General features: G+C 42.9%; 1 long non-coding RNA gene across 3 annotated transcripts; it reads right to left on the bottom strand.

Moving 5' to 3' along the window:
* Positions 1 to 7,349: 7,349 nt before the first annotated feature.
* On the bottom strand, positions 7,350 to 9,192 carry LOC115032333 (uncharacterized). Of its 3 annotated transcripts, none has more exons than XR_003838007.1 (3): positions 9,134 to 9,192; positions 7,510 to 7,597; positions 7,350 to 7,434 (listed from the first exon to the last, which is right to left on the bottom strand). It is a non-coding gene; the product is annotated as an uncharacterized LOC115032333 (long non-coding RNA). The 3 variants fall into 3 exon arrangements; XR_015044852.1 differs by lacking the exon at positions 9,134 to 9,192 and adding an exon at positions 8,715 to 8,777; XR_015044853.1 differs by lacking the exon at positions 9,134 to 9,192 and adding an exon at positions 8,132 to 8,329.
* Between the last annotated feature and the right edge of the window lie 4,782 nt (positions 9,193 to 13,974).

Raw genomic sequence — 13,974 nt, 5'->3', positions numbered from 1 at the left:
GACTGGGGAAGGGACACTGGGAAGAGACCAACAAATGCAGCAGAAAACAGCTGTCCCCACTGTGGCTCCTGTTCTCTCCAAAGACATGGACATCCTGATTGGCTGAGGAAACAGAGGCTCTGTCTTACTATCTGCCCTCTGGTCATTCTCCTTGTGAATAAAACAACTGTTTAAGGTAAGACACTCCAAAGGCTCCTCCACTGTGTTCTCCAAATGCGAGATCTCGGCCCTAATGTTTCAGAGTGAGGCTGGTTACTGGGACCTTCAAGCTCCGAGGGGTGGACTTCGAATAAGGTTGAAAAGACACGTAGGGTGGGTAAGGTGTGTGTATAATACATAAGGAAACTAATTCAAGTCTATACAACTTCGTTATTGTTAAGGAATCACGCCTACGCACACAGACTTCAGGGTATTATCTCTCTCTGTGTGACGGCCCATCACATTCCATTTCTCTTTCAATACAAGCTGTGTGGCCAAGGCCGGATTGACCTACCTCTTCATACCTCAGGTCTAGTGATGAGGTCATCTGAAAATTTCAGTTTCTGATGTTCTCTAAAAGTACTTGAGGTAACGTTTAACACTTAGTCCTGCTGCAACGAACGTCAGCCTTGGTTTCTATGTGTACTTTCTCGTCAGAAAGTTTCGTCTCTGGTGACTGGAGAGAGCTCATTCAGAAAAGCACTGCCTACAAGAGCAGGGGACCTGTGTTTCACATCTCAAGCACTGATGTGAAAGATGGGTGTGGTACCATGGGCCTGGAACCCCAGAGACAGAAGGACCCCTGGGACGTGATCACCTGCTCTAGCTGACTCAGGGAGCTCCAGGGTCAGGCTCAGTGAAAGACCCTGTCTCAGACAATAAAGTGGAGACTAACAAAAGCAGCTATCCAACCTTTCACCTCCACATCCATGCTTATACACATGCATACATACCCACACATGCATAAATACATGCACAGACACAAAAACTTTTACCACTAGCCTTAAACACTGGCTTGATATAATATAAACATTGCAGATTCATTGAAAAAAATCTGAGATCTCAAAACTTATTTTAATCCCCCAAAAGTGTGCCCACTATGTTCTTGATCCTTGGTTTGTTGTTGTTGACTAATAAAGTTTTTTCTCCTGCTCATTCATTCACCTGTTTCTACAAGCTTACGTCATTATCTCCATCGTACATTCAAGTACCATGACTCCTCTCCCTTACAGCTCTGCTTGGTGACTTACTGAGCTTTTCTTCCCATGTGCATCTGTCTGTGTGGAATTCAAAGTGTGCCATGATCCCCTACCCTCCGACCTTTGCTACCTAATGGGAGGAAGAAGTCCCAAACAGTGAAGTTCGGAGAGCATTGTGGGTGCTCTGCCAGGGTCCCTACAGGTTGCAGAAATGCAGATGCATTTGCTCAGTGCTGATTGGCTAGCCTCATCCATTCCGCCATCAAAGAGAAGGTGATTGACCTTGTAAGATAAATAGCTATTTTCCTAGTGGATGAAAGCTTGTCGGGAATACAGGAGATAGAATTTTGCATATAAGGAGTGTCAAAAACAAGCTTAGAAGCAAAAAAAGATAGACTCCATGGACTATGAAAGTTTGAAGTCTTTTAAAACTGTGAAAAAATGTGAAATTGAATTATAGTTTCTGCAAGAGAAAAGGGAAAAGGAGAGCCTGGCCCAGTCTGCTCAGCTGGCTTCTAACCTGAGCCATGTTTTGTCTTTACAGTTTTGTCTTTATAAGTAGCTATAACAATTATGAAGACAGAATGGTTCCTTTACATACATGTTTTGAAAATTATGTTGAAAATCTGCAGAATTTTTTAATGCATGGTCAAATAACAATCTCCACTCTTAAAATGAAAATGTAAGGTATGACAGGGTAAATTAGCACACTGCTTCTAGAAATTTCTCTTTCTGTACTAATGTCCTTCTTTCTTTACCCTAAGTCAGTGAATGCAAAATATATCACTGGAGAAAAAGTTAGGGAGCAGACAAAAATTAATGTTAGTGATATTAGTTAAACAATATTTATTAATTTAGCTTTTGAGAGACATAAATGTTCAACTCATCTAATAAAAGTATCAATAATATATTCTTAAGAATATGAAGTAAGGATTCACTCAAAAATAGTCACATGAAATCCTTGCAGTTATGTTTCAATCCCATATTTGAGGCAATTCTGTAAGGAAAAAGGTGGATGCTAGAAAGACAGCTGAGGGCTTTAACGTTCTTGGAACCAAAGTTCAGTGCCAAACTCCCATGTTGGCTGGCTTACAAATGCCTTTGACCTCAGCCCCAGAGGATCTAACAGTCTGTTCTAACTTCAGAGAGCTTCTGAGTGTGCATACTCACGCGTGCCCACACACACACACACACATACACACTCACAAGTACACACGTGAGCATGTGCTCACACACATAAATAAATGATGGATTTTTTTTCGGTTTTTTGAGACAGGTTTCTCTGTGTAGCCCTGGCTGTCCTAGAACTCAAGAAAACTAACAGAAATGGAGAAAAGTATACTATAAGAAAACTAGAACAAGAATAGTAATAATAATAACAACAATAGTAATGATAACTGCCACCGTGCAAGAAAACAAAGACAGAAGACAAGGGGAAACAAGGAAACCGGAAAATCAGCTGTAGGCAAGCTAAGATTACAATGGGTGGTATTGTACTATTCAAGCCCCCAACTCCCAGGTAAGATGATTTGTAGTATATTCAATTTGTGTTCTCTAAACAGAAACCAATTTCAGGATTTAAAGATGTTTTTCTATCTCTAAGCCTCTTGCCGACTTGCTGGTCTGTATGGTGTGGCTACAAGTCAGTACTGTAGATCATGTGATTATAAAGAAGATAAGTCCCTTGACTCATGATCCTGCAGATTCCAAAGTCCAAGAATCCTTGTGGTGCTGGCGTCTGGTCCCAGTCATGCTGTGATATCACAGCATGGCAGAGGATGTGGCCCATACAAGACTGCTAGCCCCGGTCTCTCTTTTTCTTTTTCTTTTTCTTTTTCTTTTTCTTTTTCTTTTTCTTTTTCTTTTTCTTTTTAAGGCAAGCTAACTTTATTTGGTCATCCCAACCCTTGGTCTTTTAGAGTGCTAAGAGCACTGACCTGAGCAGCTTCTGCAAATGCATGTTCAGAGGTCACAGTGACCAAAACCCACCGCGAATATCCGTATGCAAGATACAAAACAAAAACAAACAAACAAACAAAGCACCCTACCTCCAGGTATCCGTGCTATGTGATGGCCATGGTTCCGTTATGATGCCAGTAGCTCCTTGGTAAAATGTCCCACTCTCAGCTAAGCCTAAGTAGCTACCCAAAGGTGGCACCTTCACATACCATTAACATAAAAATTCAGAGATAAATTTCTGACACATGAACTTGGGTGCCTCCCCATGCAGCCTCCAGGCTCAAACCACAGCCTTCAGGAAGGAAGGAGCCAAGGAAGAACTTTATTCTTCCAGGAGTCTTTGGCCTGGGGGGGGGGGGGGTGGATCTATGGTTCTGCCGTCATCTCCTTTATCAACCTCATACTCTTTCTTTTTGAGGTTGTTTGGTTTATTTTGTTTTATGAAGACAGAGTTTCTCTGTGTAGCCTGGCTGTCCTGGAACTCACTCTGTAGACCAGGCTGACTTAGAACTCAGAGATCTGACTGCCTCCATCTCTCAAGTGCTGAGTGTGCTCTTCCTATCCCTCTGTCTCTTCACTTGTTTGTGCTTGCATTTCAAATCCTAGAAGATATCTTGTTTAGTTACTCTTTATTTTTATTTTCAGCTGATGGGTGTTTCCCCTGTGTGTGGGTAGGCACATCGTATGCCTGCAGTGCTCACAGAGGCCAGAAGAGAGCACTGGATTTCCTGGGGACTGCAGTTACAGATGGTTGTGAATGACCATGCAGGGACTGGGAATTGAACCCCGGTCCTCTGGAAGAGCAGCCAACATTCTTAAGCACTGAGTCATATCTCTAGCCTCAACATTTCTTAATTTTAATTAAAGCTATTTCCTACAGGAATTATTTGTTTCACACCTACGAGGTTCTTAGGTTTTATAAATTGACCACGGAAACCCAGTGGGATGGATTGCCAACCAGAAACATGCGATTCCCCCACCCCAACCTTCAAACACCATCTTATTTCTGTTTCTTTGTGGGATTAGCACTTCCTCGGTTCACATTCTTTCAATTCATTACTTTCCCATCCTGAGCAATTACTGTTAAAGCAAAGGCAACATTTTACCTAATTTGGCCACAGCAATAGCTGAGGGGGCATGCACACATAACACCCAGAAGGCAGCGGGAAAGGGAGAGGAAAATGAGGGATTCTCAAGAATTGAAGTACATGCCAGGTGGTTGGGTTTTTTTTTAATCCATGATATTTATTTTCCACACTCCTGTATGAGAGTAACACAAAAATAGTTCACATTTAATGATATGTAGCTCGAAGCATAGCCACGGCTACTTTAAGATCCCTGAGTAGCTAGCCCACTCAGCAGGCAGGATATGAACCCCTTTCTATTGGTCTCAACAGACAGCCACCCTTGTTTGTTCTACCTACTGATCCCTTTCAATAGCTAGGGTTCAGTGCATGCCTATTAAGTAATATAATGACCAGATTTGCTCCACCGAATATTATAGCCAGAGTTGCCAATGGGGGATACGTTAATTGTCCTGATTTTGACATAACAGTAACCCCCAGTGTTTCAAAAGTCACTAGGGGATAGTGGACTAAGGCTGGGCACTCTACCAGACAAGCCCATGCCAGTTCCGTTCAGCCACCACGGGCTGGCAAGCCATTTATGCATGACTTGACTTCCCAGACTACTTTAGCTAAAATACAAGTTTAATGGTGATACCTGTGAAGTGTAGAATAGCAAAGATTTCAGTGACAAGAAATCCATTGTTAGTATGGTGGACATAAGAAAGAACCACGTCACTTGAAAGCTCTGGTCAGTTCAGGGTAAGGGGCGTTCCTCCACACACAGTGCAAATTTAAGAGAGAAAATGTTAGGAGTTGAATTTTTTCTCAACACCACCTATTTCCTAACTTACTTGTTGAACTCTTTAGAGGTAGTACCTCAGAATTTGAGTTTGGTTTGATATGTAGTCATTCTGTCATAAATTGGTTCAGATTAGCCCACACTGGAAGTAGGATGTAAACCCCTCCCCCAAATCCAATATGGCTACTGTTATCAACACAGGAAATGTAGCCAGCCCAGACATTGAGTATCTGTTATCTTATCACTTAGGGGGCTGAGTTGGGAGAATTCTGAGTCTTAGGTTAATCTAGACCTCATGGTAAGATACTGTTTCAGACTGTAAAAGAAACAGGTGACTGTATGCCGACAGTCAGAGAAACCACTCCTTAAAGATTAGAGGTATGCGATCCAAGCCAAGAGAGCTGGGAGACAGGAGGAAGGCCTGGAGCACATCCTTCCAGAGCCTTCAGAGACAACAGCCCCTGCTTAGACCTTTAGCCTGGAGAGCCAACCTCCAGAAATGGTCAGGGTCAAACATAAACCGTTGGAGGCTCTTAAACTCTCTTCAGGTACTACCTTTTCATCCAAACCATTTTTACGTGACAAAGGCTATATGGGTACCTTTAGAAGACATAAAAGTTATGTGTGTGCTGAAAATAAATCACAAATTTATTTTAAAACAATTCTTTAGTGTACACAGATTTTACTGTGATTAACAAGCTGATTTGCATGCTAATGAATTGGGTGGGCGGGTTTTGCATAAATAATTAAGTCTTGGCTGAATACTTGAGACTGAAGGACCTAGTTGAAGAGTGCCCTCAGCAGTTCTCAAAGTTGTCTGATAGTTTGGTTTTAAGTCACTGGTGCTAGCAATTCCACACAAATGCGTAGTGTTTAGGGTCAATTCTGGTATAGCTAGAAATGTTTCATAATGTCAAGCCAAATTTAATTTTGCATTTTTTTTGGTGTGTGTGTAACCCAAGTCAAAAAACAGAACGAGCAAGTTAGTAAGTCAAACATTTTAGCTATAAAGTTAGAGATACACGAATTGATACACACTGGGGAATGATGGTAGGCTAATAACTAAAAGTCTTTTGTTTTCTGTAACTGTTCTATAAGAACAAGAACTTTGTACAGTGAAAACACTGTTGTTTGTAATAATAGTATCAGAGGCTCGGGACTGAGCTGAGGTTCCCTGTTCACTGCTTGGCACAATGTGGTGGTGTGAGCACTGGAGCACACACGTACCATGTGTCCAGAGCCAAGGCTGCTGGGAAGCAGCAAGATGCAACACGGATGGGCTAAGTTCATCTAAGTCACACTAGGAATCACAGCTAAGATTCATCACATGCTTGGCCGTGAATTCACTGGAGTTTGGGTTTTTGTGGCTTCGCTGGCAACTCCACAATGTGGAGCCAGTGTCAGAAGGACTGGAACAGATGGAGTCAAGGATGTTTTAGGGATGCGAGAGGGTGTTTTCCAGTCTTCCCAGCATCAGTTACAGGACACTATCAGAAGTGATACGATAAGTCTTAGTCTCCGGGCAAGGGATAAGTCTCTTCTTCGCTCTCTGTGTCCCTTTCTCTCCCCTCCCCTTCCCTCCCTCTCCCTCTTCCCCCTCTATCCTTCTTCCCTACTCCTCCATTCTTTCTCAGTCTCTTTCTGTGTCTCTCTCTGTATCTGTGTCTGTCTGTCTGTCTGTCTGTCTGTCTGTCTGTCTCTCTCTCTCTCTCTCTCTCTCTCTCTCTCTCTCTCTCTCTCACACACACACACACACACTCAAAGGTCAGAGAGACAGTTCAGTTGGTAAGGTGCTTGCCTCAGAAACACAAGGACCCAAGTTTGATCCCCAAGTCCAAGGGTAAAAATAAATTAATAATTCCGTGTGGCAACAGGAGTTTCTAATCCCAGCAGTTAGGGAGACAGAGGTAGGAGACCCTGAGGCTTGCTGGCCAGCCAGCCTGACCCACTTAGTCACCTTAGGACCAGTAAAAACAAAAACAAAACCAGGTTGATGGTACCTCAAGAATGGCACCCATGATTGTTCTCTACCCTACAGAATGTACACACCACACACACACACACACAGAGGCGTGCGCACACATGCACACACACACACACACACACACACTGTCTCTAATATTATATATTATGGAGCCCAAGTGCAAGAGTACTTAATTGCTATAAAAAATATTTCGCATTAGCCCTAGAGTATTCAGTTCTTTTCAAATAATCATCTTAACAACTGCTTTTTCTATATTTGTTTATTTTATTTTACATGTATGAGTGTTTTGCCTACACATATGTATGTTCACCAATTGCATATCTGGTGCCCAAACACTGAAGTCTGAAACAGTGTAAGACCCTCTGGAACAGTCTCAAACTCCCCTAGAATTACAGATGGTCATGAGCCACCACCATGTTGGTTGGCAAGAAATCAAGCCTGGGCCATCTGCAAGAGAGACAAGTGCTCATAACTGTTGGGCCATCTCTCCAGGCCCCTGATGCATTTTCAGAGTGCAAGTACCTTGAGGTAATAGGATAGGGCTGGTAGAATCCTGGGATGCTGATTGTCGCTGGAGTGTGCATGATGATGCCAAAGCTGCCCAGGATCCCTGCAAAATAACAGAGCAACTCATGAAGATGAAAACGGAGTTGTGACTCATCACTCCCTGCCTTTATTTGGAGAATACTAAATACAGCAATCCTCTGGATTAGGGCAGTGCCTCCTTAGCATCAGAGTTTAGGGTCCAGTGCTGCTCAGGGGTGCCAAGGGTCAAGGACAGTTTCTTTCACATGACATCACTCTCCCTGAGATCACTGGTGGTGAAACCAGTGGCAAGAGTGTGTGTGTGTGTGTGTGTGTGTGTGTGTATATATATGTATGTGTGTGTGTTTGCTTGTGTGTGTGGTGTATATGTATGTGTGTATATGTGTGTGGTGTGTATATGTGTGTGGTGTGTATGTATGTGTGTGTATTTGTGTGTGTGTGTGGTGTGTATGTGTGTATACGTGTGTGTGTTTGTGTTTGTGTGTGTGGGTTTTTGTGTATATGTGTGTTTGTGGTGTGTATGTATGTGTGTATATGTGTGTGTGTTGGTTTGTTTGTGTGTGTGGTGTGTGTGTGGTATGTCTTCTCCTGCCCTCACCTCTTATTTAAGCTTATGAAGCTGAGATTCATTCTTTCTCCACTTGGCGCATCTCCAGCTTGGTGGCCTCAAGTGCAATCCAATGCTGGCAAGTAAGCAAAATGAAGCTCAGAGGAAAGCTAAAAAATGGGGGCAGAGGGTAGGGGAAAACTTGGTTCAGAAGCCTGAAATACCCAAGGGAAAAGAAACCACGCTGCTTCTGCAGATTTTTATCATTGTTTATGAGAAGCTCAGAGCAAACGTGTTTGTGGAATTTGGACTCTGGAGCAGCAGTCAGATTGATAACGGTGCTCTTACCACGGAAGATTAGCAGTAAGAACTCTTTGCCATGGAAAAGAGGAGAAAGACTGGTATTTTTGATGGAATTAAAATCATGCCAGGGAGGAAAATCAGAAGATCCAGACAAGGTCTCCTGCTCTGGAGAAAGAGAACTCACCCGTTCATAGGGTTTACTGTGTGTGATGGTGTAGCTGTGTGGCCCAGAGCTGGGAAGACAGAGGGCTCCTGAGAAATGAAGCAAGAACATGCATATGTGCACGCATGGGTACACATCTATACACATGGCAAGCCTGCAAATACACACCTTCTGATATTTGGTCTAGGTCATTTTGCTCTTGAATTTTGCATATCTTTCCAGTCATTCCCCTGACTTCAGTTTCAGAATGGAGCCCTGTTCTCCGTAGTGATTTGTGTAAACATTGCTTGTGAAGATATCCAATCAGATTAGAGCAAAGTTGTGATAAACTGTGGTTACGGGAGGTGGCCGAAAGCCAGAGTCACAGCACACTGGTGAGTCACCATCACTTGTTGGCTTTGCCGGCAATTATTTGTTACTAATAATGAATTATTTAAGTGTGTGAATGATTTAGCTGTCTGAATACAGAAGGTGAGCTGAAGAGTAGCAACAGCCTGATGTCACTCTCAGCTTATTTGTACAGTGCCAACACACAAGGAGGCACCGTCAGCACAGAAAGAGCTCGAATATACTGACAGACCACTTACCTGACAAATATTTCTACAGTGCAGATCAGCACTGGGCTCACAGAAGATATCAGCTCCCACAACGGCTGTGAACTCTGACCTCATGAAACTTACCAAGGAGTAAGAAAAACGCTGCCAGAGCACAGGACACATGCTCTCTGAACTGTTTTTACAGTGGCGGGATGCTATATCATTTTCACCAAGTTGACGCAATTTTGGCAACTGGAATTGTAAAGGCCATTCTTTAAACTAGTGCCTACTAAAGGCTTTGGAGAAGTGAATATACATTCCTTTCTGTGACTCCAATTCTGGTGCCCATTCCTCTGTGTGCGTATGTATGCATATTCGTTTACCATGCTACACACACATTCTTGCAGATGCTATGCACTGTTTTGTATATGTACCCTTAAGCATCTATTCCATTCCACCACGTAGCCTCTGAGTTTGTCTATGTACAAAAGGAACTCTCCACTTCCCTTCTCCTCTCCGAGCCTCATGCTTTACTCTGGATCAGTGAGAGTGGAAAAAAGAAGAATTATTTGTTTAAGAAAATAAATAAGCTAGTGTAGTGGCACACACCTTGACTCCCAGCACTCAGGAGGCAGAGGCAGGCAGATTTCTGAGTTCGATGCCAGCCTGGTCTTCAGAGGAGCCTCAGGACAATGAAACCTAAAACAGAAAGACCGTGCCTCCCAAAGGAGGGTTGGGGGAAGAAAGAAAATACACCCTGGCAATTATTAGGTTGGAAGAGATGTATGCACACATACAAAGGCTAATTTCCCTCTTAATTGGTAAATTCTACTCTTTCCTTCGAATCTCCTGGCTGAATATTAAATATCTAATGTAAGCGGCTGAGTAACACCCAACACCCCCCCTGCCAACCCCCAACACCGCACCTCATACAGGGCTGAACACCTGAACACATCAGAGTCTCCATTCTTTGGTAAAGACTTTGTTCCTTTTGCTAAACAAGAATGACTACCATATTTTAAAAAACAAACAAACAAACAATCAATAGCTACAGGACACAGCAGGAAGGCATCTGGGATGGTTCAGTGTCCTGTCCTTAGGCAGAAAGAAGTAGTGTGTGTGTGTGCGTGTGCGTGTGCGTGTGTGTGTGTGTGTGTGTGTGTGTGTGTGTTGTCCCTCCAGCTTTCTTAGCCTTCCCTCCTTCTAGAATGAATCCACTAGTGACAGGGAGATGTGTCCTGAAAACCATGCAGAGCAGGGGCATCGTTGATCAGAGAGCAGAAGCAGGAAGCATCAACAGAACTGAGTCCTCCTTTCACAGGCTCAGCGGCAAACACCCCCATGTGCTAGTGTGTTTTCCAGCTGACATTTCAAGTAACTATCCCCAGACTGGAGCTTTGTCCAATCAAGGTCTGTCCTGCACTCTTTAGAGGAAACACAAACCATGACAAATGCTCTCAGCTCAGGCATATGGTGGGACACTGGTTTCCTAGTTGCTAGGGTGTATTAACAAATATGTTCCCAAATGCAAAAGTAATGAGCTCACCACCAGGCAGAGAGTATTGACAATGAGAAACATGGGAGAGTCTCTGGAGCCGTAGACGATCTTTAATTTTTAGAACATTGCCTTGTATTTCCATTCTAAGTAAATTTCACTGCATTTCCACTAAAACCATTTAAAAAATATATAGTCTCAGTGGTTAGGAGTTGAAGTTTATGTTTCTCTATTATTTTTTTAAATGGTTGTATTTGTCTTTAAAAAAAATATGCTCAGGTATAACAAGTAAAAAAAATCAGAGATTGAGAGTTTCACTCATGTATAAAGTATTCACCTAGAATATACAATGTCTTTGGTTCAGCCCCCATACCACAAAAAAAAAATCAAAACAAATAAACAACAAGAATCAGAAAGAAAGGAGAGAAGGGAGAAAGAAGGAGGGGGGATGGAAGAGGGGGAGGGGAAGGAAAGAGGAAGGGAAGAAAGCAAGAGAGCAAGGAAGGAAAAGGTGAGAGGAAGAAAGGAACGAAAACAGAATACATTAGTTGCAGCATGGTGTGGCGTTTGTTGTCTCCTGAAGCACAATGTTGACAGAAGACTGTTTCAGAAGCTCTAGCCAGAGCATCCAAGATCGCCCCTACATCTCCGGTAACTCTATTCTTGCTCCTTGGCTTCCCCCCTCCCCGACTCCTTTAGATTCTTTCTCATCAGAATTTAGATACTACAACTCCAAACTTTAACTCTGAAGTCCAGGCAAATAATCCCAGGGCAGCTGAGTTAGACCACAGGCCAGTGCTGTGTCTTCTTGCAGTTCACTGACCAGTCCTTAACCAAATGCAAAAGCTAAAACCAAAGTTCTTAGCCTCTGTCTAGAAGGAAGAAGGAAGAGGCCAGACTTCATTAGGGACATTGAAGTTCCCAACAATCTCTGAAAGGAATGGGAGCACGGGGATTTGCCATGAACAGCCTCCTCAGTTGGTTTTTTTTTTTCTCTCTCTCTCTCTTCTAAAATTAATATGGATATTAAGGTAATCTTGAAAAGTGCAGACAAGGAATAGATAGATGAGGTGGTGTTGACCTAGTAGCAAGCGGTATATTGCTTGAATCTCTTTTTTTCATCACTGAAGTTACTTTCGTTGCATTTTTATTGTGAAAGGAGTGCTTACTCATCTGGGGAACTGAGCAAAACATAGCAAAGTTTAGAAAGAAAAGAGATGGCGGCCATCCATAATCCCACCACTACTCAGTTTCAACTCTATTATTTTGTTTCATTTTCTCCTGAAGTATTAATCAGTGTACTCTGAACTACGCTGGTTTTCACTTTCCGAATAGAAGTGAATTCACCTACACAGACAGAGCGCATCCCTGAGTACCAACAACAGAGCTTTCCGACTTGTGGTTAAAATCTATTTGGACCATGCCTGAGATGGGAAAGCAGAAAAATTATGGCTGATTTTTCTCATGCACCATTTCTAGGAGACCGAATGGTGGATCTGCTGGCCCGCTCATGGCTCGCACTTTGAGCCCATATCGTAAGCTCTCTACCCCCAAGAAATGTCAAGGGCATAAACCAAGAGTTAAAAATTGTTCTTTAGGGAACACGAGCTGCCAAGCCCATCCCTTTAATCTGGCTCCCAGAGTTGCATTTTGCTTGGCTTGCACAGTGACAGGGCTAGAGAGGACTCTCATGGTCAATGACTCCAAACCAGGAGCACATGGCAAGCAGACAGCATCAGTGTCCTGCTTGGAGGCTGAGGAGGTGGCTCAGTGGGTAAGGCACTGGCCTTCAGAAGCCATGCAAGCTTGGCACCATAGCCATAATCTGCGATTCCACCTTTCCTGTGGCAGAACAGGAGGCAGAAACACTGCCTCCAACAAGGTGAAAGCAAGGATTGACAGAGAAATTATCTTCTGACCTCCATACATGTGCCATGATGTCCCCCAAACTGCATACCTGTACCCACATACATGAATGAATGTGTACACACACACACACACACACACACACACACACACAAGATTTTTTTAATTCTCTGATCCACATGGTACCTGGCCTGCTAATGCCAGAACACAGGCCTCTATGGTGCCTTCCTAATTCACACCCAACATGATTTTCTTAATGCAACTTTTGCTAGTAGGAGTGGTAAGACTTCCCAGTTGGTAAGACTTCCCAGGGTCTCCAACTCAATCTTACCCAGTTTCACAGAGTATTTTTTAAACAGAGGTGTATGGCCACACTTGCTCAGGGTGGCTTTTTTCATTGGCCATTCCATTCACTACCCTGAGTTTTTCAGAGTTTTTATACTCTATAAGAGAGTAAGCACCCTTTTTCATTCACAGGTCAGACCTCCCCTAAGTGCCCTGAGGCTATGCTCTAAATTTACCAACCTTGCATCCTGATTGAGTCATACCAGAAACACAGGGACCTACATGGTGCATCCATACACTAGAATTCCAAGCCTGATAAAGGAAGTGCAGACCATGAGGTCACGGTGTCATATGCCTATAATCCCAGCACTCTAGAGGTAGAGGCAGAAGGGACAGTCAACAAGATCAAAACTAGCCTGGGCTACATAAGTGAGTCTGTGCCTCAAAAACAAACAAAGAAGGATGAGGCAAGTCCACTTTTTGTGGAATGCAGTGGAAAGGGGGCTGTGGCACATTGTTAGAAAAAGAAAAACCGGTTATAAAAGGGTGAGGATGAGTGTGATATGGCCTCCTCTGTGGGATTTTGCATGCTCATACTTTACACATATAAACATCTGAATGAACTCATTGCAAAACTTTTAATAGTGATTACTTTTTAAAGCAGGATTTGAAGATGGGGTTATGTTTTTTTTTTTTTCATTTTTGTGTTTATTCACACTTGGCTTTTAGGTGTGACTATCCATTGCAATTTTGAATGCTCAGGGCATCTGCCACTCTGCTATTGTGACAATTCATTAAGTTGCTATAATACAGTGTTTAGACAGTTGCTAGGCAATACTATATCATATGGTACATATCAAATATTAGCTATGATGAGGATGAAGATGGTGGCAGCTATAATTACAGTAGAAAAGGGGCACACTTACTGTTGGTGATGACATACACTCATACAATGTGTTTGTATGGCAGCTTGTGTATACATGTAACTATGCATATACATAGGTGGTGTGTGTGTGTGTATGTGTGCTCTCAAACTTGAATACATTTGTCCTACAAATTCCAGTTTTAGAAATTCTTTGTAGGCATTAGCTGGGGCTATGATTCAGTTGGCTCAGTTGGTAAGGTCTTGCCTAGCACACAGAAAGTCCTGTATCCGATTCTCTTATCCTATATAAGCCAGTATGGAAGTTCATGACTATAATCCTAGCACTCAGGAGATGGAGGCAAGAAGAGCAGAATATAGCAA

This window comes from Mus caroli, unplaced genomic scaffold, assembly GCF_978045245.1.
Source record: "Mus caroli unplaced genomic scaffold, Mus_caroli_1 scaffold_13, whole genome shotgun sequence".
NCBI classification, from domain to species: domain Eukaryota; kingdom Metazoa; phylum Chordata; class Mammalia; order Rodentia; family Muridae; genus Mus; species Mus caroli.
This window is presented reverse-complemented; position numbering and strand designations above follow the sequence as displayed.